Source organism: Anas platyrhynchos, chromosome 2 (genome assembly GCF_047663525.1).
Source record: "Anas platyrhynchos isolate ZD024472 breed Pekin duck chromosome 2, IASCAAS_PekinDuck_T2T, whole genome shotgun sequence".
In the NCBI taxonomy this organism is placed as follows: Eukaryota; Metazoa; Chordata; class Aves; order Anseriformes; family Anatidae; genus Anas; species Anas platyrhynchos.
In genome coordinates, this window is record NC_092588.1 from 108,006,027 (window position 1) to 108,029,305 (window position 23,279).

The 23,279-nt window shown below is 42.8% G+C and overlaps 1 long non-coding RNA gene across 1 annotated transcript; it reads right to left on the reverse strand.

The window, feature by feature from the left end:
• Positions 1 to 967: 967 nt before the first annotated feature.
• Positions 968 to 2,406, reverse strand: LOC110353470 (uncharacterized). Its single transcript, XR_002403989.4, has 2 exons — positions 2,081 to 2,406; positions 968 to 1,486 (listed from the first exon to the last, which is right to left on the reverse strand). It is a non-coding gene; the product is annotated as an uncharacterized lncRNA (long non-coding RNA).
• Between the last annotated feature and the right edge of the window lie 20,873 nt (positions 2,407 to 23,279).

Below are 23,279 nucleotides of genomic sequence, written 5' to 3' on the forward strand. Positions count from 1 at the left end.
CTTTCCCTGCCAGTCAGCCTTCATGGGGCCATGCCATCTATCTCCACCTGTCCCACCATGGTTCACCCTGCTCTGGGCTCTGCCAGGGGCCCAGGACCCCATCACCCAGCCGTGGGCAGCCAGCAGGAGCCAGCAGGGAAGGATGCTGGCAGGCATCCCATTTGCCATCACACACAGAGGGCAGGCTCCTGCAGGCAGCTCTGGCACGGAGATGTCTGCGTGCAGGAGCCCTTCAGCAGCAAGGAAAGGAAAACCAGAGCGTGCTGCTGCTTTCTATCAGGGAGAGTTTAAAAGCAACTTGCTGGCTGACAGAAGCAGCAGCTGCAAGGAAATTTCAACCTCCCCCCCCCCCCTCCTTTTTTTTTTAAAATGACAGCAATGTTTTAATCAACTTGGGCTGAGCATGAAAGTCTAAGTGGGAGGAATAACTGGGGAGTGGAGGAGGAGTGGAGGAATGGCTGGCTGCTGGCATATGTCTGAGCTGAGGGACACGCTCTGCCTAGGAGGACAGTTAACCTACACAAAATGTGCTGGCTTCCTGCCTGCATCAGGCACGTCATGCTGCTCCAGCCCTTGTGCCAGGTCCCCAAGATGGTGACTGTCACTGACAGGGAGAGAGAAGATGGGGGGAAGGAGGTTTAAAAAAACCAACACACCACAATCCAGTAGTAAGCTTGATGTCAAGCCCAGGTTGAGCAGCAGTATTTCTGGGGAATGAGCTTCGGTGCAAAGGTAGCGAGCCAGCTGCGTGCTTCTGCAGAATAAATCAAGGCTGTGCCAAAGGGCTGGGAGTGTGAAGTCAGCAGAGCTCCATAGAAATGTCTCTGAGTGTGTGGCATTTAACAGGGAACCTGCAATCACCACCTAGCCACAAGTGAGTCAAGACTGGAGCTGGAAGTTTTATCCTGTTAAATCCAGGTGGAAGAAATGTACTAATTTATAGGGGAAAAAATAATGTAGCCAGAAAGGCTTTGATAGCACTTTCATTTCAACACAGAGACTTGCTTACACAAGGGATATTTTTACAGCCAGTTTACCAAACCTTCCCCTGGTTCTGAGTCGAATACTCTTGGTCTCCTTAGGTCAGGAATTTTGCTGTCTCCTCCCTTGCAAACTCCATCTTCTGGAAAAGGCTATTAGCTCCCACAAATAGGAAATTCCTCCTCCAAATTGTCCTGGCAAATCAAGTGGGTGCCCTCTCCCGCTATGCACTTTGTGTGTGGGAGTTGACAGACCCATGTCATTACCCAGTCCACAAAAAAATCTTATGCCTGGCAGCACAACTGCCGTACCCAGGTTATGCCACACGACCTTCACCGACTTCCCCAGCACCGGGGAATTAGCTGGACACCTTCAGCATGGAGAAAAAATGTCCTTCTTCGGTCAGAGCAGTGGCCGGTGAAGAAGAAGCAATGTCTTCTTGGCCTCCATGTCTCCTGGTGGAGCTGGTGGCTGAGGGAAGCCCTGGGGAGGGACTGTCCGTGTCCTGCAAACACGGGGTTGTGAGCAGAGGGGAAAGTGACGGCTTCTCAAAGCACAGGGCAGGGAGGGGATGGCTGATCTGACAGGGTGTTTGAAAGCAAAGAGACAGCTGCAAAGTGTGTCTTAATAACCAAAAGCTGTGTGTGACTGTGCTCCGAGTCCTGGCTGCTGATCTCCTAGCTTTCAGACTGTTCTCTGAAAGCACTTATCTACTTCAAAAATATTTTAAATGGAACCTGAGATTCTCCAGTAGCTTGAGCTGTTAAGGAAAATCAACAAATATAATGAGACTCAGGGCACAATAACACATTATTCCAGGATATTTGAGGATGAGGAAAGCCACCTGAGGTCATTTGAGTGAAAGGATTTGAGGTGAGAAGGTCTGAGGATCATTTCATTTGCTTTGTTTAGACTTATCACAGAAAAAGAAAAGCACCCAGGGACTGATAATGTGATAATTAATAAAATAAAATAAAATAAAATAAAATAAAATAAAATAAAATAAAATAAAATAAAATAAAATAAAATAAAATAAAATAAAATAAAGGCAAGAATTTGTTAGAAGCAAACAGATAAAAGGTTGTTTTAAAATACCTACTGAGAAAGCACAGAGCCACAGCTGCTCTTCCAAGTACCTTCACCCAAGGTGCAGGTCTTCCATCCAGCCAACCTGTCATGCAAGGATCTCAGCAGATGCCTCATGAAACCCCTACCAGAGCCAGCAGGCACTGGTCTCCCCATCCACGCCAACCTCTGAACGGCAGGGAGGGAGGCTGGGCACTGGGCTGCCACAAACACCTTCCAGCTGGGAGGAAGCTTTCATCTGCTCTGAATGAATGGTAAGGCTTCTTAAATAAGCCATGTATTTATCTAGCATACCCTGGGGGAATTACAAGTGGCAGTGCAGCACCTCAGTGAAAAGGCAGCAGAAGTTGAAAAAGCAAACAGAAAAGCCTGGAGGGTAGGTTTATGAAAGCTTAAGTCGTTCCTGCTTTATTACTGCAGGTCCACTGATAGCACACTGAAGGCAAAACACGTGATAATCAACTGGCATGCAGATGTATGTGCTGTTGTTCAGGTGTCAGTTTTACACCTAGTATTATATGGGACACAAAGGAAAAGTGGGAAAAAGTGGTTTCTATGCTTTTGCCACTTGGTTGGGGTCTAATGACTTGTGAAAGACTTTATTTTCAGGGCTCTGTTTCCTTCCCACCTCTCTACCTTTAGCAATATTATCTGTGTCAGTTTTGTTGTTTTGCTGTCTCTGGTGGAAAATTTCTTACAGGCATCAACAGCAAAGGTCCTTCAGATTTTGCCTGGATGCTTTAGCTCTTGAGCAAAGACTCCATTCTCTCATATCTGTTAATAAAAAATACTCGACAAAACCCTGAAGGTTTTAATAACTGTATAGATATTAGAATAGGTGGAAGATTTTAACAGAAGTGGAGGCTGCTCTGTGAAGCATCTTTTTGCTGTGAATGTGGTGTAGACAGCTCACCCAGCAGGCTTCTCCGTCTGCTTACGCCAAAAAAGCCTTTGGCAACAGAGATGTACTCAGCCAGCAGCCCCCCTAGAGCCTACCTCTATAACCAAAGGCAAAGGGAGCTCTTAAGTTATTAATTCAGTTAAACTTAGATATTGGAACAATCTGCATTTTGAACAGGATGCATTCAGGTGCGGCGTACGTGTGAGCATCCCATATGGTGGTGTTACTCCTACAGCTGGTGAGGGATGAAATGTTAGAACTGCCCTTGAATGTGCTTGTAGCCACCTGCAGACAGAGCAGCTCTTAGACAGGAGTCACCCGAGGACGTGTCTCCCTGGGGTATCAGATGTGTCTGAAGGAGGATGCAGGTCCTTGAGAGGCAGTATGGAGCACGGCTGCCCTCATTCTGCGAGGACACCTCTAGTGCATCCTGCATCCTCTGCGTAACTCCTGGAAAATACTGCTATTACATAGACAGTAATACCAGTTTTGTACAAAGATCCTTTCTGGAGCAGGGAGGAGGGATATTTGTGCCTTTCAGCCTAAAAAGAGGTAGAATTATGAGCTCAATTTTACCTGTGTAAATTATCTCAGGAACGGGTTACACAGATGGTCTCACTAACCTCAGGAGAGCAAGTAGCCCCCAAAGAAGTAAAGCATCCTTGTTCAAGAGAGACCCCAGAGCACGCACATACATCTGCTGAACATGTGTGCTGGGGCTCAGGTTCATGTCCAGTGGGGATCTGTGACAGAGGGTGGCTTAGGACCATAGGTAGAAGCTTTACGCAAGGGAAGGTAGGAGCTATTATTATGAACTCTGTGTCTGTTCCCCATGTTAAATAAGTGTCAGCTACATTCCTTTTATAATTTCATCATCTTCTTAGAGGCTTGTTTCTTGGTCATTGTCATAAAATGATCTGACTGCTTCTGACAGGAGCCGTAAACCTCACTGCTGACCAGTCAGTAGCACAGCTCTGGCTGACTGCTCCTTCCTCCAGAAAAGAGGGATATTTGCAGCACCCCTGGTTCCATCTTCAGCGAGAATGAACAAAATAAACATCGACAGCTCTGGCTCACCCCTTCCAGGTCCACTTTGTGAATATGCCAGTAATATTCTTGAGAAGAACCCTCTTGAGTATTTCCTTTGGCCTCCTGATACACAGCTTGCAAGAGGCAGGACAAACGTTTACAAGGCAAATGCTTTCTGATGGGCCTGCCCCAAACTCACCATTTGTATGGAAATGACACTGCAATTACTATCCTAGAGCTGCATCCAACCTTGGCTTCTGCCAGCAGAAGAGACAGGGTACCAGATGGCAGAAATCCTACTAGAGCACCAAGCGGTTTAAACTGTTCTTTTTGCTAGGAATTTAAATGGTCCATATGCTAAAAGTATAACGCTCGGATGCACCCTGGCTGCCTGGCAGAGGTCTCCACTGTTTGGGCTAACGGGGAAGAGCAATTAGCAAGTAGCAGCTAGTAGCTTATATGCCCCGTTATGTCCCAATGTGAGACTGCACTGCAGTCACACGCAATAAATGTCTGATACTGAGTCTGGAGGAGGATGGTAGTGCTGGAATTTGCAGTCTGAGTGTCAAACCAGGGCTTTCGCTCAAGCTCCAGCCTTGGGCTTGAGAGGAAAACAAAGATTGACAGTAGTCTGTGTGTCTGGTCTTCTCCCCTTCTCCTCAAACATCTGCTTGCTGAGATCATGTGGTGAAACCCTGAGCTAATGGATGCAAAAGCATATTTTACCATGGATTTCAGAGCAAGATTGTTGAGGGATTTGCAGCCTATGATTTCCAGGTCCTGGTGTCACACTGCTTGGCAGCCAGCAGCACCGTGCCTGGGCACGTGGGACAGCCCTGCTCTTTCATCATCCCAGGGATCTCATGTTGTCGCTGAAAAAGGCTTGCTTCTCCCCTGAGCAGATCCCCTGCTTCAGGCACCCTTCATAAGTCATCTTCCAAAAATCTGCCCTCAGACAGGCTGGCATCACTGAAACAGCCCCTGGAGAAGAGTCCTCTCCCAGTCAGGCCACTCTGCACCACTCTCCTTCTTCAGATGTTTTCTCACTGTCTCTGTTCACTGCTTCTGGATTTATCATGTAACATCTGTCTAATTCAGATTGCATTTTCTGCTCACTGGCCCAGTTGCACAAAATATCTGCTTCCCCCTGAATCCAGTTATACTTGTCTTCATTACTTCCTTTTTCTCTCTCCAGTGTTGGTACAATTGAGCAAAGCTGATATATCTCATATCTGACATTCTTATCTGAATCATTGGCATACATTCCCCGCTACTCAATGCATTTAAGAGATGGGGAGGTCAGGTGTTAGAAATCTCACAAGTTCACTGCAAATAAGGCTAAGATGCCATTTGGTTTTTGCTTGTCTTTTTCATATGGGAAATTGTATTTTGATATTCATAAGGAGACTTTTATTAGCAAATGTAAGAGTGCCTTGAAACAGATATTTTACTCGTGCATGTAATTTTTTATGATTGTGACTATTAGTATTTAGCGTGCTTGTTATCCTTGATGTTTTTTGCCCAGAGGGTCTCCAGATGAACAAAGCAGCGTATACTCTAGTAAATTATTCTCTCTGTGTCTGTGAGTTATTGACCCTTTTAAAAACAATTTTTGTTAAAAAGAAAAAAAAAAGATATATATGTAAAATGTGTAAATACAGTGTTGTTTCTAATGGGAATAGACAAGAAGCTTTTCCTAGTGCAAATGACTGTTTCCGGACGTTTTTCCACAGCTAAACAGTCATTAGCACTCCTTCAGCCCTGTATTAGACCTAGACAACCACTAGGGGGGCTCCAGCCCTGTAACAGGAGTCCATAACTCCTTGGAGACAACACTTGGTGCATACCTGCTGTGGTAATCAGTGGATCAAGCTTCTTTCACATCTCAGGCTTGTGAAGGCAAGTGCTTCATAATGAGTATTTTGGTCTAGGTTCTCCAAAGCATCTGAATCCCAGCAGTGGGGCAGCAGCAGGGCACAGGGGTGGCATCACCTCACCTCCTTGTGGAATAGGTCCACCACTTGCTCTTCTGGAATAGGTTGCATGCTCTTCATCTATGGTTCTCATGCTTAAATGATGATAAGATGTTGCTCATGGGTTCACTCCAGGCTCACAAATGCTCAGTTTTCTCCCTAAGGCTGTTCATAGGAATCATAATACTTCAAACTCCAGGAGGCTTAACTCTTCCCATTATGCACAAACTTTCCTCTTGTGTTTCATTGAGCTTCAGAGCAAGTTTGTTTATTTCAATGAAGCTGATTTATCTACCCAAATAAAAGAAATCATCTGTAATCCTTAACAGTAGACGTGAATCTATTTCAAAAATAGGTTACAGGCTTACACCTCAGCAAGGAGACTTCATTTTCACAAAGTAAGTAAATAAAAGGGTTGAGGTTTGAAAAGCTCCAAAGAAAATAAATATCACATGAGAGGGAGCAGAAAAACTTTCTCATGTGTAACATGCACTGAGTTGGTAGCTTCGTGGCTCATGTTTAGAGACATCTCACATGTCTCTAAAGTGTAGAAGTTCTTTCATTCTTACTTTATCCATGGGTCATTTGATGATCTGCAGATGGGTAATCTATAAGAATACTAGAAAATAACCTAGACCTCATGAATAATTGTCTAGGAAAAGCAAGCTAGGGGGTTAAAAAGTGTTATGGGTTAGAGGATAAGTCACTAGACTAGGAGACTATAAATAGTGTTTTATCGGGGATTTATTGCATTTACCCATTCGCAGCTTACAGTGCTGAAATAAAAATGTCAACAATTGACAAAGAAATTAAACCGACCCAGTAGCTGTTACTGTTTTATTCTCCTCAGGTGGTACTAGTCACAAAATAACACTTAACTAATACATATGCTGAGTATCAACAGTAAGTTTCAGTGTTTGTCATCAAATATTGTTTAATACTGAAGCCACCCATGCACAGAAAAGTAGAAGGAGCAAGTGAAAGGATAAAATATCTGTAGACAGCAAGATACCATGCTAATACAAGCACAACCCTTCAGAAAAACACTCTGGTTTGTAACAAAAGAAAACTATTAGAAATAACATATATATATATATATATATTCTCCCCACTAAAATATGTTAAAATAACAGAACTAGAAAATATAAATTATTGCATGTTAAATGCTAAATGTAAAACTAAATTTTGTAGGACAATGAGATGTCCAGGGGAGCTTTGCTAAGAACATAAAAGGTAGTAGTGATAATAAAAGTAGCATAATTAGCAATAGCAATTTTAGTCACCTTTGAAATTTTAGTTCACCTTTGAAACAGCAAAGGGCTAATGAAATCAGTAGATGATAAAGAGGAAAAAAAAAAAAAAAAGTATCAATGCAAGAGGAGATGAATTATTGGTCTCACTATTCACTACCTGTGAGATACAGTCTCACACCAGAACTGTATTCAATGCTGAGGAGCCTAAGCAGCTACCTAGAACAGAATTGTCAAGGGAAGAGATTCCTGGACACATCACAAGAACAATGCAGAGATAATCCAAGAGTTATAAGGGAATTCAGATATAAAATTATTCAACAACTAACTGTGGTATGTAACCTATAATTTTATTTTATTTTATTTTATTTTCCCCAGAATAACAAAAGTATGGTGGCAAATGTGCCACCAGTCTTTAGAAATGACTGTGAGCATCCCTGAGAACTACAGATCAGTAAATCTCCATTAATGACTAGTCAGATTTGTAGAAACAATCATTATCAGAATTCTCAGATTTCTCAGAATTCTCAGAATTCACACAAAAATAAATACACGGGACTGCACATATATTGTAAAGGGAAGTTTTACCTTTAGAACATATCAGAGAGCCTTGGTGGAGCTAGTAGCCACATTAACAAATGTGATTCGATTTATGTAGAGAACATACATTTTACAATGATTTTGGCAAGATTTCTCACCATCTTTTTTTAAGGAAGGAAGGCTATTGTGGAGTCTACGAGGCAAGGGAGGGGGAGTTGCTGGGCAGCAAATCTCTTGCTCTACATGTCTATGTGTTATCCAGCAAAAGTGGTGAATCATAAAGTGGCCAATTTTGCAAACAAGATAAAATTGCTGAGAATAATAAGACAAAATTACTTGGAGTAACAAAATATGAGACAACATTTGAGGGAGAATATCAGAAGAGTGATGTGGAGCAGATGAATGAGGAACGATGATTCACTATTTCTGTCAGTACAAGAACCCAACGGAACAATGAAGCAGCAAGACTGAAACAAACAAAAGGTGTTTTTTTCATATATTGATATAAACTCTTGAACTGTGGGACTCATTGCTACAGAAAAATTTCAGATGCCAACTAAAAACAGACAACTTAGGGCTATGAATGACTAAGATACACGGGCCTGAACAAATTTCAGGACAGACTCAGTATGGTGGTTTCAACACACTGCTAATATCCTTTTACTAATGGTATGAAACATTATTTCTTGTCTTAAAGTATTCTTAAAATGTGTCCTTAGATGGCAAGAGCCGTCAGAGTTTTGTTCTTGGCACAGTTGGTCAGAAAAATTACAAAAGAATTATATACCATCAGAAATCAAAATACTTCGCAAACGAGAATGGCTTTCAGCAGACTTCTGGAAGAAAATCAGTAGAAAAAGTATTGATAATGTAGAATTGAAACATTCTGCCTTGTTTGATTTTGTTTGTTTGTTTGCTTTTGTTTTTGTTTTTTACTTTGTATCTTTGTATTAGTTGTTTTTTTTGTTTGTTTGTTTGTTTTTTTGCTACAACATTATATTAACTTTAAGAAGTTGAAGTCAAAACTGAATGTTTCAGTTTCAATTACAACAAAACCTTTCAATCAACCTGGAGTATGTTGAATGGTTTCAATCCCCTTTGCTGAGAATTGCACACTTTGGGGGTCTGATTGCAATTCAGAATGAAGTCAACTTTTAAAACCTGGAAAACCTTTATAAAATAGGACTCCTGTTCTTTAAAACTTGGGCAAAGTGCCTCTGTTTTCTTTATATTTTCAATTTGTGTCTCTGGAAAGTGGGAATAGCGTCATGGATGCATCTTTGCAAGGCATTTTCCATCTGAGCACTGAAAAATCACACATTTCTGTGTCTTGGGTTAACATTATATGATCTCAGGCACCATCCCAATCCCCCTGCTTTCAGCTGTGCCTCTCTTTCCCTTAGTCATTTGTTCACAGACTTCAAAAGGATGAGATAGAGCATATTTCTTCTATGAGAACTGCCTTTGGCACATTTTGGGCCCTCTCCTTTTCTTTTTGTATTTGCCCAATGTATTTGGTTTTGTTTTGACTTATTATTTGTGCAAACTGGGAATTGCTCCCTTTTTTGGTGGGAGTTACTTTCCCGAGGGCCATTGGATTTTCCCTCGTCCAAGATGCTTTTGTGGTTGGTGCTTTACTGAAGGGAGCGTGCAAACCCCTGGCAGCCTGAGCCAAGCTGAATCAACTTTGGCAGGACAGCATGAGGAAGCTGACAGTGCCGCCACTTGTGCCATCGATACAAAAATAAAAGGAAGACCTCATTCCCTAAACTATGCACATTACGTCCTCAAAAGAGAGACTCAAGAATGCTTTGTGCTGTACATTAGCCATCTGCACCAGAGGGAATTTCTTCCTTCTTCTGTTCCCAGGATGGGAGCATCAGGATTGCTATGAGATAGCGTGAGGCAGGAAGAGTTTTTTGGGTCCTGGAATGCCAATAAGCACTTCAAACATCTTTCTTGGCTTCTGGAGTCCCTGTATCCAGCACCCCGGAGCGTGATTTCTTTTTATAAAAAGAAAGCCTGTGCTATTTTTCATACCAATCACATGCTGTTCTAAATGGCTTAAAAGTTTCAAGGACTCCGAATGCTGAAAAACAGCTGTATGCTGATGTGAGCAGCATGTGTAAGGATGATTTAAATCTAGTTTTTATCCTATTTAACTCCCAGTGGCTTTTATGTTTTCCATAAATGGCTGAGAAAAGTTCTTGACTGGAAAGAGCCATAAAAACATGTAATAATTTCTTTGTAGTCTCAACATTAGTAATTCATCATATTTCTGTTTGTTTATTTTCTGGGATTTTGTTTGTTTGCTATGATTTGATATGTCTCGGATCCCTGATGAGCCTCTTGTTCCTCACTACACCAGCCCATGCAGATAAACCATCCTTTATCCTGTAATGTCAAGGTAGGGACAGACATCCAGGGCAGAACTTCTATTGTCTGGGATGGCCCCAAGGACATGGACCACCTGTATCCTACCAAGATGTGATTCTTCCTTAAAATCTCCTCTATGGGATAATTATTCTCAGCAACCCCAAGTCCACAAGAGGCAGCACGGCTCCATAGAAAGAGCTTAACAGATTACAAGTAGAAGTTTGGGTTCTGACTGTGCCCTGTTACAAAGTTGAGAAAGTGCCCCGTGGCACCCAGCCTACCTCAGCAGAACTGCTGACAGAGGGTTTTGAGCCCTCCTGAACAGACAGACCGTGGTGTGCATATTCACATCACATCTCTAGGGTCAGATTTAGTGATAATTTGACTCAAACTAATATCTACATAAGGGGATTTTGCAAATTTATAATTTCCAAAGGGCACATCTGCTAATATTCTATTATAATTTCTGAACTCCATTTCTTTCATTAAGGAGCTAATTTTGTTCCCAAGAGGATCATTAGCTTTTACCCATTTTGATTAATTTAATTCATATTACCAATAGCTACCTAAGGCTTTATGAACTGGATGGGAACTTTTAGCTCCTGCTTTAACGCAGTCTCTCGCCATGAGAAATCTTGTCAACTCTAATTGCATTTAGAGGAATTTAAATTCACTCCCTTTGACATTTTTTTCCAAATCTATACCGAGTAAAGTGCACATTACACTCTTCACAATGCTGTCTCATTCTGCCTTCATAAAAATGTTGAGTGTAGAGGGCTCTTTGTCCAGGATTAACTCAAAATCATTCTCAGGAGACTTGATCCTAAGAGGTATAGGATTTCCGCAGCTCCCATTGAGCTTTAAAGGAGCATTGCAGATTTTTTTTGTCCTCATATCTATTGCAGTGGAGTTTAGTCTTGATCCCTTCTCCTCCACCCTCCTGAGGTTCTCACGTGCAGCTTTACAACTACCTTGGGACATCTGGGCAAAGGAGCGAGGAAATGGCCATGGGAAATAACTTTCAGCCATCATGGACAATAGGATGAGGTATCAACAGCAAAGAAGGGGAGAAGAGCTTGTTGTATGGCACCTGGGATGACACCTACACTTTTCCAGAAGCAGGAGCAGATGCTGTTAGTGAATGGGCTAAGCTGAGCTCCTTGGACATTTCTGATGGCTGTAGCTGTCTGCAGCCACTATGAGTTAAAAGCCAGCCTGCTTTCTCCTTCTCCACTGTCATGTTTAAACTCCAGGTGCTGGCTGTGACCATAAACACATCCATTATGGGCAATTTCTTCTCAGATTCTGATGGAAACTTGATAACAAAGTGCAAACGTATGTTCCTGCATTCCCTATTTCTTTCCATTTTTGCTTCAAGAGCTTGGGTTTGCAAAGGCCACAGGGGTGTTCAGTTTTTCAATTCCATTGAGTGTCAATGGGATCTCATTCTAGCTGGAGGAAAAAAATCACCCTCCTCAGGCATAAAGTCTCACTCCACGTGTTCCTAATCATCTTGTTATTTTTGGGTGCTTAGCTTCAGCCTTGAGGATTGTAGCTGACCCTGCAGTTCTCTGGTATTATTATTAAAACTGGTGGGCCGTGATCACAGGTGTGATAGAGGAAACTGGCTTTCAAAGCCCTTTACACTCGCAACTATAAATGGTTGAAATGTGGCAAATGTTTTGGATGGACAAAGTACGATCAGAATCTGCATTCTCCAAATGGCACATCCTGGGAGACCTCACAGTTGCTATTTAGAGACCTTGAACAGTCACCAAACCCAGCAGGAACTGCAGGCACTATAAATAGTACATGCTGGAATTGATGTGGCAGAGCTGAGTGCTAGTACTGCAAAACCTCTGGGATAAAGGGAAAGATGTAAAAAGAAAATGGGTCTGAATGCAGAATTTGGTCCATATTGTTGAAGCTAAGGTAGTCTAGGGTAGTTACTACTGCTGTTATGTGAATTCCTTGCTGCATGCAAACTTTGCAGTGCACAAGTGGGAGGCAATCTGCAAAGCTCTACCTTGCTATGTGCTGGTTGTGAGCTGGAGACAGCATTGAGTAACAGCGCAGAGAGGACCAAATGCTGAAGCCACCAGCTGTCCTGTACATACAGCACAAGGGCAGTAAACTCCTTATCTCACCAGCCTATAAATCTTTGTTGACCGTCCCTGCACATGTCTCCATAAGAACATTTGATCTAATAGCCCTTTTAAAATTTTCCCTTCATTTTGCAGTGGAACCCCCCAGTGAATCATTAATGTAACAAGATAAAGATCTCTAGCTAAGGAATTATTCTTATTATAAAGTTCCCAAGTTCTAGTAGCAAACCTCTCCAGGGTATATATTAAACCAAAAAGGTCCCACACAATCATTTAAATCTACAAAATTCAATTCATTTCTGACTCCCTCCAGGCACTTGTTTTATAGTGATCTAATAAAGGGGAGTTGTGGCTGTTAAGTGATAAAGTCTCCAAAGGGGATGTGGGAACTCTGCACACCAGTCCCCAGTATTTGCTGGGAAGCTTTATTGCTCCATCTCAACTGCATCCCTTTTGAAAAGGAAACCTTTCAAAGTCTTTCAAAATGAATAGATTTTCCCGTTGTTTTTGTTGCTGTTGTTTAAAGCAATGCCCTTAAAAGTTTTCTTACATAAACATTCCACTCAAGGATATAGGCTACAAAAAGATTAAGCACTTAGGTGTTCCAGAAATAACATGTATGCATTCAGAAAATCACTGAAACTGAAGATAGAGAAGATGCATGGCTGCTCTCTGTCCTTTCCTGTGCAGGAACATTCCCCGCGATGCTTTTTCTGCTGCTTTCTCCAGCCTAGTTCTAAACTACCTGTGAAATTATCACTGATGCAATTCTGTCGTGCTATAATGCACATAGATTCCCTAGCATACAGTGTCTGATGTTGTTTTATTTTCACAGTCTTGAAAATAGAGAGGTAGGGATAATAAAATACCGGCTCTCCTGATTGCATCAAAACCATAACTGCAGGTATATTGGTATCATCCACTAAACTGCACTCGTGAAACATCAGAAGCTTTCTGCATGGTTGGAAAATATATGTACATAAGCTATTGCAGCAGAGAAATGAGTTGCTTGCCTGCTGTTAAATACAACTTGCTACCTCACGCAGACACAGGTCTAGGTCAAGTTTGATAACACCACAGCCAGTTAAAGATCACCTGAGAAACACCAGGGTCAAGCCCAAGCAAGTAACACAGCTTTTGAGGCATCCATTTTTGTCTGTGTCGAGAGAATATTTTCCTTCGTTTTTAACTTTGTGGTGACTACTGTGCTTTGCAACATGCAGTATTTTCCCCATAAAGCGGGGGCACTAAAGAGCAAAGTGGAGCTTCCTTACAAACTGAAAGATGCAAAGAAAATTCTCTGTGCCCGTCCTGGGCATTTCAGGTTGGAAGCCTATCTCTAACCTCATGGGCAGGAGCAGAAGACGAAGGAGATGCTGCATCCAGCCTGTGTGAGGGACAGCACCAGGGCACTGCCTCGGGGGCTCTGATACCTCCTCCTCTCCCCACCCCAGGCCTCTGCCTCCCTGGGCTAAATGGCATGATGGGTTATGTTTGCAGGCTGGTTTCAGGAGAGCCTGCAGCTTTGTCACTGTGTACAAGTGGCAATCAGTGACCCTTCTGATGGGGATCCATGGGGAGCGGAGGAGGACAAGGTGCATTTCCAATCCAATTCATTTTGGCCTGCACTGCCCACACCTTAAATCATTAAGTGTTTTTTTGGGGTTGCCACCAGTCTGTATGGTTTATTTTTCATCCGAAGGCAGGCTTTGTGAGAATGTTTAAATAAATCAATATGGGAGGTTTGTCTAAGGTTACATGTTTGTTAATGTTTTATTGATTACATTATTGGTTGTAAATTATGTAACTTAATAAAGCCGTGGGCTCTTTCTAATAAAGACAAAGAGGTTATTCCATTAACTGGCATCTTAAGGCACAGAAACTTAATAATATAGCACATTATAAGACCACAGCCCAGAGGCTGACAAATCCAATTCATCATGGAAGTGGCTGTGATATTGCAGACACCAGGTTGCGTCCTCACGTGATTAGGCACCGCAGGTTGAGTTTAAAAGAGGGCAAAGTCAACTCTCTGAAACAAATACAAGCAGACAGGAGAAACGGATGGCCTGAAAGGACACACAGAGCAACCCTGGAGCTGGGTGCATGCCCTGGGCTCCCCACACAGCCTTGCCCTGAGTGTGCTCTAGCAAGTGTGTGTTTTCTGCTCTGCAGAAGTAGATCATCTGTGATGGGGCAAAAGAGCCCCATCAAGTTGTCTCTGCTAAGGAATCAAGGCTGTATGACAGGGGTGGGTGGCCACTTTTCTGCTTTTCATCTTTGTTTAGGTCTTGGGGGAGTTGGTGTCAGAGGCAGAGATGACACATGTGCCACCACAGCCTTTTTCATGCATTCCTGTTGTTAGCTTTGACTTCTCAAAATTAGTTTTTCCAAAAACAGCTTCCCACATCTCCTTGGAGATGAACCTATTTTACTTTAGTTTAAAGAAAGCTCTCATCACCCAAAAGAAAAGAGAATAAAAAATCCTGACGATGTTTTTAAAAAGGAAATGAAACCTTGGATTTCAAGTAGCTAAAGATCACCTCTCCACAATCCAGTTGTGTGCCCATGGCCGAGGAGGACAAATAGTACAGCTCCCCTTTGTACACTAGGGTCTGACGAGTGGCTGGTGGCAGAAGTAGATCTAGTAGTTGACTCAAGCGCCTTGCCAGGCACTGGGGCCTTCTTGAGAACAGAAACAAGCACTTCATGTCAGATGAGGACAGAGAACCTTCTCCAGCTGCCCCAGCAGCCTACTGCTGCTTATTTAACTGGGAGCAGAGCTGTCAAATCCCATCTCCAGAGGGCTGTCCAGCCCTGGTCCCCTTGCCCATCTGCACACATCAGAAATTCAAAGGCCAGATACTGCTCACAGTTACAGCTGTGTGAAATCAACGCCGCTCTGTTGCATGCACAGAGTAGGCTCCGGCATTATGAATTTGAAGGTGTGAATTAATCCCACAGGAAGACACGTTTGTGTCACTGCAAGTATAAGGGGAATTGCGTAACAAAAGCGGCTCTGTTTATATGGGCTTGTTTAGCAAGGGATCTGTCCTGCCCTAGAAAATAATTAGAATATACCTAAAATAGTACAAATCCACCAAGCATGTAGCAAGCATCCTAAACAGAAGTCCATCCGCAGAACTAGCACCTTACCCTTTCACGGAAAGCACTGCCATCTGAGTGAGACTCTTGGAAAAGTCTTAGAAGAGCAAAAAAAAAAAAAAAAACTCACAGCCCAATCATTATCTCAGAAAATAAATAAATAAATAAAAATAAAAAGCTTAGAGAAAATAGCAAAAATGCCAAAATTAAAAAGAAAAAAAAATCCACTTTTATACAGCACCATAGTGAGGAAGAGACTGGACTGTGCTGTTACAAGGGTGTTTGTGTGGGATGCTTTGTACCAGCTGTGTCTCTCAGGGTTAGCTTGTGTGGCAGTGGTAACAGGTTTTATTTTTAAAAATGAGCAGTCCATGAAATAATGGACTGCTGATGCTCTGAACGTACAAAATGAGCTTCCAAGCGTATGACCCACATACTATCAAATTATTCTGCCTTGACCATTCCCCCATGTAATGAAGATAATAAGGTAATGAAGAGCTGCTGACCAACTTTCCGTCTCCTGTGGGAGACGGCCCAGCCCTCCTCACGTTGCAGAGGAAGATGAGGTGCTCAGCTGCTGGAGTGAGAGCAGCCCCGAGCCCTGCATTTGTCTGGTTCTGAGTTAACTTTCCTGTGGGGGTGAGCAGTGGTGGGATGGGGTGAATGAGGACTTAAAAAATGTAAGGCCGTGTTTGAAAGCTGAATTGCTGCTGTAAGAGGGGAAGTCTCTCGGCTGAGTCTGCCACACCACTACTACCCTGAACTGCTCTGCCTGTTCAGCCCTGGCCCAGTTACCCCATCCCGTTGTTCCCAGCCCTCTCTGCTGCTTCTGGCTCCAGGCAAATTGGGAAGAAGGGAAACCAGAAAAGCTGCCGGAGCAGCAGGATGAGCACGTAACTCACCCAGGTGATCTGTACTCTATTGCTGCATTTTTTCCATCTTTCTTTTCTCCCTTTTGTCTTGCAACCTGTCATGCTCACATCTAATTACGTTCTGACCATGCACATGCTTGGTATCATTTTGATATTTATTCCCATGAACATCCAATCTAAAATGAAAGAATTAGTGTTTGCAGGATCAAAACCACCTTAAACTCTGTGTCCTTTGACACGGAGTGTATGTTTCATATTTGCTCCCTAAGCTTCTTTGAACTCTGTGACTGCTGCAAAAATAATGCATAACAAGGAGTTTTTAATAACAATACTTAATAATTTGTAACTGATGAGAAAGGAAAACGCCTGATTCAATCATGGTTTTGTTATGATGGGTGTTTTCTTTACAAGCTTGTTAAATTAGCATGAGGTGCAGTACTGTGGTTTTATTGGAGCTGTAAGCATGAGACTCATTCTCAAAATGGTCCTTACTGTTGCGTGTAACTGAAAAACAGAAGAAAGTCGTCTCTTCAGGAGTTTAACATTTATGATTTCTTTGAAAGAGCTAATGCTTTGGGAGACAGGAAGCATTAATTCTGTGCATGCTCCTTTTAACTTGCATTATTTTTTAATCCTTTCAGTAACTCAAGACCCAATATTCCTAGCTTAATACTTTTTTTTTTTTCTTTTTAATTAATGCTTACAGTCCAGTGTCAGGTCACTTTCCCAAAGCGTGACTTGGATGCATAACTTTATTGCTCATTGATTTATGTTCTGGTAGGACCCAGCATTATCAATCATTGTGCTATGTGCTCTGTGGACTTCTGACAAAGATGATGGCCCAATCTACATGATTGGAAACAACAGCTGGGCAAAAGCAATAAACAGCAGCTCCCTGGCAGGGAGGGGTGTGGGAGGGAAGGCCAAGAAGACAAGTTCCACTGTTGTTGTGGAGTTTTGCAGAAACCACCACACCATTTTCCCAGTATCCCTCCTCCTTGCCTGTTTCATACAGCTTTTGAAAAAGATAAATAGCTACAAAGTAATGCTGGAGCTTATTCTCTAAAAGGCTCTTGATGGGAATTTATTTTATTAAATGGTATAAGGTAGGAAAATCTTTGGAAATGACCCTCTAGGTTTCTTCTCTGCTTCAGTTCTTTTATTCCTGGGAGAAGTTATCTCACTGCTTTTCCTCATTTCTAGTGATTCAAAGGACAAATATGTGCTGAGGCAGTGCATGGACACACAGCAGTCACTGGGGGATGCAGGCCTCCAAGCGCAAGGGACGCTGTAGAGATGCATGGAGCAGTTGGGTCTCTGCCTTGCTGGTGTCCCCAGAGGGTGCTGGACGTGACATTTCTTTCATGCCCTGGCATAGGGGGTTTTGCATCCCCTACCATGATGAAGCCAGGAAAGTTTCTTATTGCTATCTTTGCAGCATCTGGGAACTGCACGGAGTGGGAGAAGGCAGGAGGAGAGAAAAGATGTTATTGAGGACCATAGGTCAGGTTCTGGTAAACTCCTTAAACCTATCCCAATTTTGCCTACTTAGCATTTCATTAAAATGCAGCCATGTTTTAAACAAATCTCTGAAGCCTTTCTCTCTAGTGAAGCCCATTACATTTTGTGCTGCACAACTTTGATCTCGCAGAACAGTCTCTTTATATTAAGTAATAAGGCATCATTTGGTTTGCATTTCATCCATTCTTTATCACATTTACATTCAGGTAATTGCTTCCACATGCTCTTTAGTAAAAGAAAAATCCCACTGCAGCTCAGGCATGTTTACGTTTATGGATGGATCGAGTATGTCAAGTGTCAACGCTTTATTTCATTTTTTTTTTCTCCAAAGTGACCAATCCTAAAAGACTGTTTCGAAGGGGGAGGAGAAGGAGAGTTGATAATACATGTTTAAAAATTTACCAAAATTGCTCCCAACTGAGGTGGTTTTCAAAGCCCTAATTTACCATACACAGAGCTTTAACGCTTGCCATGCCATCACGTCTATGTCAGGGTAGGCCTCCTGCATGTTCAGTTGTGTGTTGCTATTTAATACAGCAAAAGCTTTAACTCTTTCCTGCTACTACCCATAAATAAGCTGAGCCAGTGAGCACTGCTGCAAAATGGAACAAAGCTGTGTTTTGCTTCCTAGGAATTTGGGTAACTTCATTTGTCTTCTGTGCTGCGAGACGGAAGAGAAATAGTTTGCCAACCACAACATGAATTGTGAAGCCTGAGAGAATAGTGGTGTGAACATATTAATGCTAAAATACATCGACTCTCACATTAAAGTGATTGTTGAGAAGAAGCAAGGTATGGGCTGTGCTGGAAGATGTAGAACAGACTCTTGCTCTGCGTGCTATATAAAGATTAATCTTCATACACCGACAATTGTTGTCAGCAGAGTTGACTTTTTTTTTTTTCTTTCGCTAATGTTAATGGAAATGTACTAGCACAATTTGCCAGAGACATTTACAGCTGTTAAGATGAAGTGAAATGGAAAGAAGCTGTGAGAAGACAAACCCAGGAGATTTGACACCTGCTTGGGTGACGGGAAGCATGAGTTAAGAGAAGACACTCTTCTTCAAGGGTCACTGCAAACTTTGCCGAACTCTGTTGTTTAGAAAAGGTGGTAAATGTTGTAGGAGTGCTTCATTTCTTTTTTGCTGATGCTTTTCTTGTTTGGAGAGGGAGAGTTTATTTTTTTTTATTTTTTTTATTTTTTTTTCCAAGGGAAGGAGTACTTCAACCAGTGTTTTAGCCACCATTTAAGCAGAGGGTAGTGAGATGGTCTCACAGATGCCTGGATTCCCTCCACTGTATTTGTATAGTAAGTAGGACAAAGGGTCCATCAACCTGATTTGCTTGTAGATACTGCTCTGCACACTGAGCAGGTGTTAGTATAGCACACACTTCTCTCCTTTATTATCTTCTATCTATTTATCTGGGGCACTTATTTTAATATAGGAGCACATCATAGTCCCTAATATCATCTTCTTGGTACTGCTCCTAGAAATCAAGACAGAAGTAAAGAATTCCTCTGCAGCTTAGGTCCTGCAAAACACAGGTCTAGAGGAACTCAGCTGAAGGACCTACCCTCCAGACCAGTGCCTTGCAGCCTATTAGAAGGGTCCCAGCACTGATTTGGGATTGCAATTTTTTCCAAGCTGAGGGGGCAGTTGAAAGCCCGAGGATGGGAGCTGTGTGAGGCAGTACAGAGAAGGATGAGAGCAGTCTGTGTCCTGCTCCATCAGCGACCTCCTGCTGCACTGCTCCACTAGGCTGCAGTCTCCAGGCACAAGTATCTGTGAGGACAAAGGCCATGCAGAGCACCACAAGTGTAGGGAAAGTGGCTTGTGAGCAGGAGGCTCACTCACCACAGTTGAGCCCCAGGCTGTGGGTTTTCTTATCCACATGTAAAACCTGGTGTGGCTCAGCACCATGCAGACCAGAGAATGGTGAGACCACGAGCCCGGTTGCACGAACCAGTGCATATGCTTGCAGCCTCTTGCCCATTGCTGTTGTATGGCTCTGAAGTCTAGGGATGGGATGCAGGAAAAGTCGTCTTTATTAAGTGTTACATATTATGAACTCTTGCAAAACTCATGTGCAGAGATGTTGGAGACTGAATTTCTGCAAAGGCTACCAAAAAGAGTATTTCATATTGAAACAAGACAGAATACAGAGAGGTGCCTCTGATAGTGTCCCTCTTATTCTCTCGTGTGTTTATCCTTGAGCAAAGAGGTGGAGTTTAAAAATCAAGTTTATTGTAAACAATACTGCATTTTAAACCTGCATTTTCATTCACTTGCTTTTAACTGATGGACAACGGCTCGTTGTCCTTTTTTGAGGCACAAAATTGTCCATTGATCATTTTTCTTCTGTCTTGCAGCTACTCTGTACTGTAGCCTACACAATTTTGAGATACCTTTGGTCATCGGTGGCAGCAAGCAGATATCATGAAGTGGTCTATACGTGATGGAAATCTCCCAAAGTAGTGATGAATAATGGTCCTCTGACCATGAACAGACCTGCAGAATAACTGAGGTGGGAGGAGGAGACCTCAGCAGTCTCTAGTCCAACCTCCTGCTCAAAGCAGGGTGAGCTGTGGTGCTGCCCAGGTAGCTCAGGGCCTCGTCCACTTAGGCTTTTAAAACCTTCAAGGATGGAGACTGCACAGCCCATATGAGACACATCTGAGCAGTGCTGTGCTCAGCACACTGACCGATCAGGGGAGCTGGAGCATCCCCACCAGCAGCCACATCGCAAGGGAGGAGTGCTAGCTGGGGCTAACAAAGGCAGGGGGTTAATTTCTCCTGGCTTGCACGTAACCCTGCACTTCCAGCTCGGTAGATGGAAAGAATGTGATTAAACTGGTGTTGATACCAAGTCTGAGAACAGATGTGAGAGTGAATTGGCAGAGCTGGAATTCATATGGGATGAAAATAGCAAAAGGGAGTGGGTGGAAACTGTCACACATTTGTTTTACAGGTGCTTGTTCTAGACCCCAGCATTTGCAGACACTCCTGCCTTTTATTCTTATGAGTTTCCATTATTCTGATATCTCTGATCAGCAGGACCTTTTTTTCATCCCGCTTTTCAGTCCTCCTGTTTTCTCACCTGAAAGGCAATGTGGGCACAAACTTCCCTTCAGCTCCAAGTAGACAACAAGGTATAAGTATTGCCACTTTCCCTGCCCCTTGCACGAGACAACACTTCAACTCATTCTCTCCCATTTGTAGGTAGGGAAACTGAGGCACATCATCAAAAAGCTTAAAAACAAACAAACACAAATGTTATAGTGTATTTTTACTCCCTTCACAGAGACAGCTGAAAACTTGCAGGGAGTAAATCCCAAGGTTGTGCTGGGTTTTTGCAGTCTGTGCTTCCCTCAGGACCTAAGAGGACCTCAGGACCTCTTAGTTGTAGCCCCTTGCCTTCAATCTTGTCCGCGGGCTGCTTGTTTTATTTTGCACTCTCTGTAACGTCTGCCTGGAAGCATTGTAACAGAGTGAAGGCTTAAAATCAGCAGAGGCTGTCCATTTATGGCATAAAAGATGCACATGTATCTTGGCTTTTTCCATCAAAGGGTGGGAAGACTTGCAGGGCTTGGACGTACGATGCAGCCTGCAGAAGACCCACTGCTCCTTGCAGCGACCCGTGTCAGGCTCGCCACCACCCATTCCCTTGGTGGATTTTTCAGGATTTACGTGATTGCTCTGGAGATCCAGCAGCACGCTTCCCACAGCCTTACACAGAAATAATATCAGCTGTAGTCAGCGAAAAGCAGAGAACTGCAAACACAGGTCTTGGCAGGGAAATGAGAGGGAACAGACCATTAACCAAAAAAAAAAAAAAAATTGATATCGCATTTGTTTGTAACTCTTTAACCTCCCCAGTAGACTGCTCTACAAATAACTAAGAGTTAGGGTTTTGCTGATGCTCACTTAAAAAGGAGATGTGGGGGAAAGCACCTCCACTTTACCTCTAACTATGCAGCTGTAGCACGATGTAGGATTGTTGCCTTCATGTATAGGGACAAAAATCAATCACAGGTCCCAAAGTGCAGCTGTGTTGGTTGGGAAGGTCATTGAATACCCTCAGCAGCTCAATAGACTTGGAGCAAGACTCTGCCTGTGCAGCTCTGCTGCTCAGCTCCACGCTGGGATGGGGAACCAGGGGACCGTGGGCACCAGAGAAATGATCCTCATGCTCTCCAAAGCTGTCCCAGAAAAAAAAAGAGGGTCAGAGACATTCAGATGTAGAAAGTGCCATGCTCTCTGTACCGTTCACAGGCATGTACCAAGGATTGCTTTGGCACATGTGAGTGAACACAAGTCCGCTTGTGGCTTCTGCTCAGGAGAAATAGGTGGAAAACTGTGCAGCCTTCACTGCAAATAATAACGTGGCAGTGCTCAAGGTCACTGTCAGCCTGGGTTATCTGCTGTGTAAGTGCCAGCCACACAAATCAGGCTTAGCTAAGGGCTATAACTCATATACTCAGCGTTTTGTGGATTATGTCCTTTAGCTTTCCCTCATTGGCATTTTGTATATTCATTTAGGTTCAGTGTACGACTGATGCAATTTCTCTTTGGGCAAATTTCCCCATGTGGTGCACTGTTTCTCTGCATATTCCTTAATTACAGGCATACAAACAAGCTGGGTATGTGTAATTTTACGCATAGTGCTTATTGTTATCTTTGAATGCAGATGGTTCATCTTTGGACAAAACAATATAGAAATACAGGTTGGGGGTGGAGGGGGGGGAATAATAAAATCAATGATAGAGGTATAAAAGCAGGAAGAAATATTAACAAGAAAGCTTCTGTGGCTAAGGCACCCACAGGAGAGTCAGGCAATCTCAGAGCACTTCTGACCCAGGGTGCTTCAGAGCTCCGTAAGCATTCTGATTACCAGGTGTCTTTAGCATTTATTTATAAAAACAAAGATCATGGCATTTCCCACCTCATGGGTTTATTGAGATCAACTGAATTCCTGATCTAAAAGGTATTGTAAGAAAGTAGTATAAAGAATGGTTCTAGCATGCATATGTGTTAATATATTATCAACAAAACTAAAGGCATTAATAAGGAGAGTGGTGATGAAGAAACAAATGTTTCTGTCCAAGCAAGCAATTATTCTGTATAATCAAAACAGCCTCTAGATTGTGCAACAGACAGATGCGCCGTGCTGGAGTGTTAAAGTCTGAAGAATGTGTGCATGTGCTCATGCCTGTGTGTGCTGGGCTAGCTGGGGCAGTAATTTTGAAATAGGCTATTTAGCTTCACAGGTCCACATTATAAGGAAAAGAACATCTCTTCTGAGATATAATGCTGAGAAATGCATACCTGATTCTGTAAGACTGTCAGCCAAGGCATGGCATTTATTTGTCTGTTTGTGTCTGTGTGTTAGTGCTGAAGCCCCTGTAATAGGTTAGCTTTTATCTTTCAGGTGTCTGCTTCTCATTATTAATAGTTTTAACAGTTTCTTTACATTCATTGTTTCACTTACATTCATTAACAGTTTCTTTACATTCTTTACATCCCAGATGTCCAGGCACC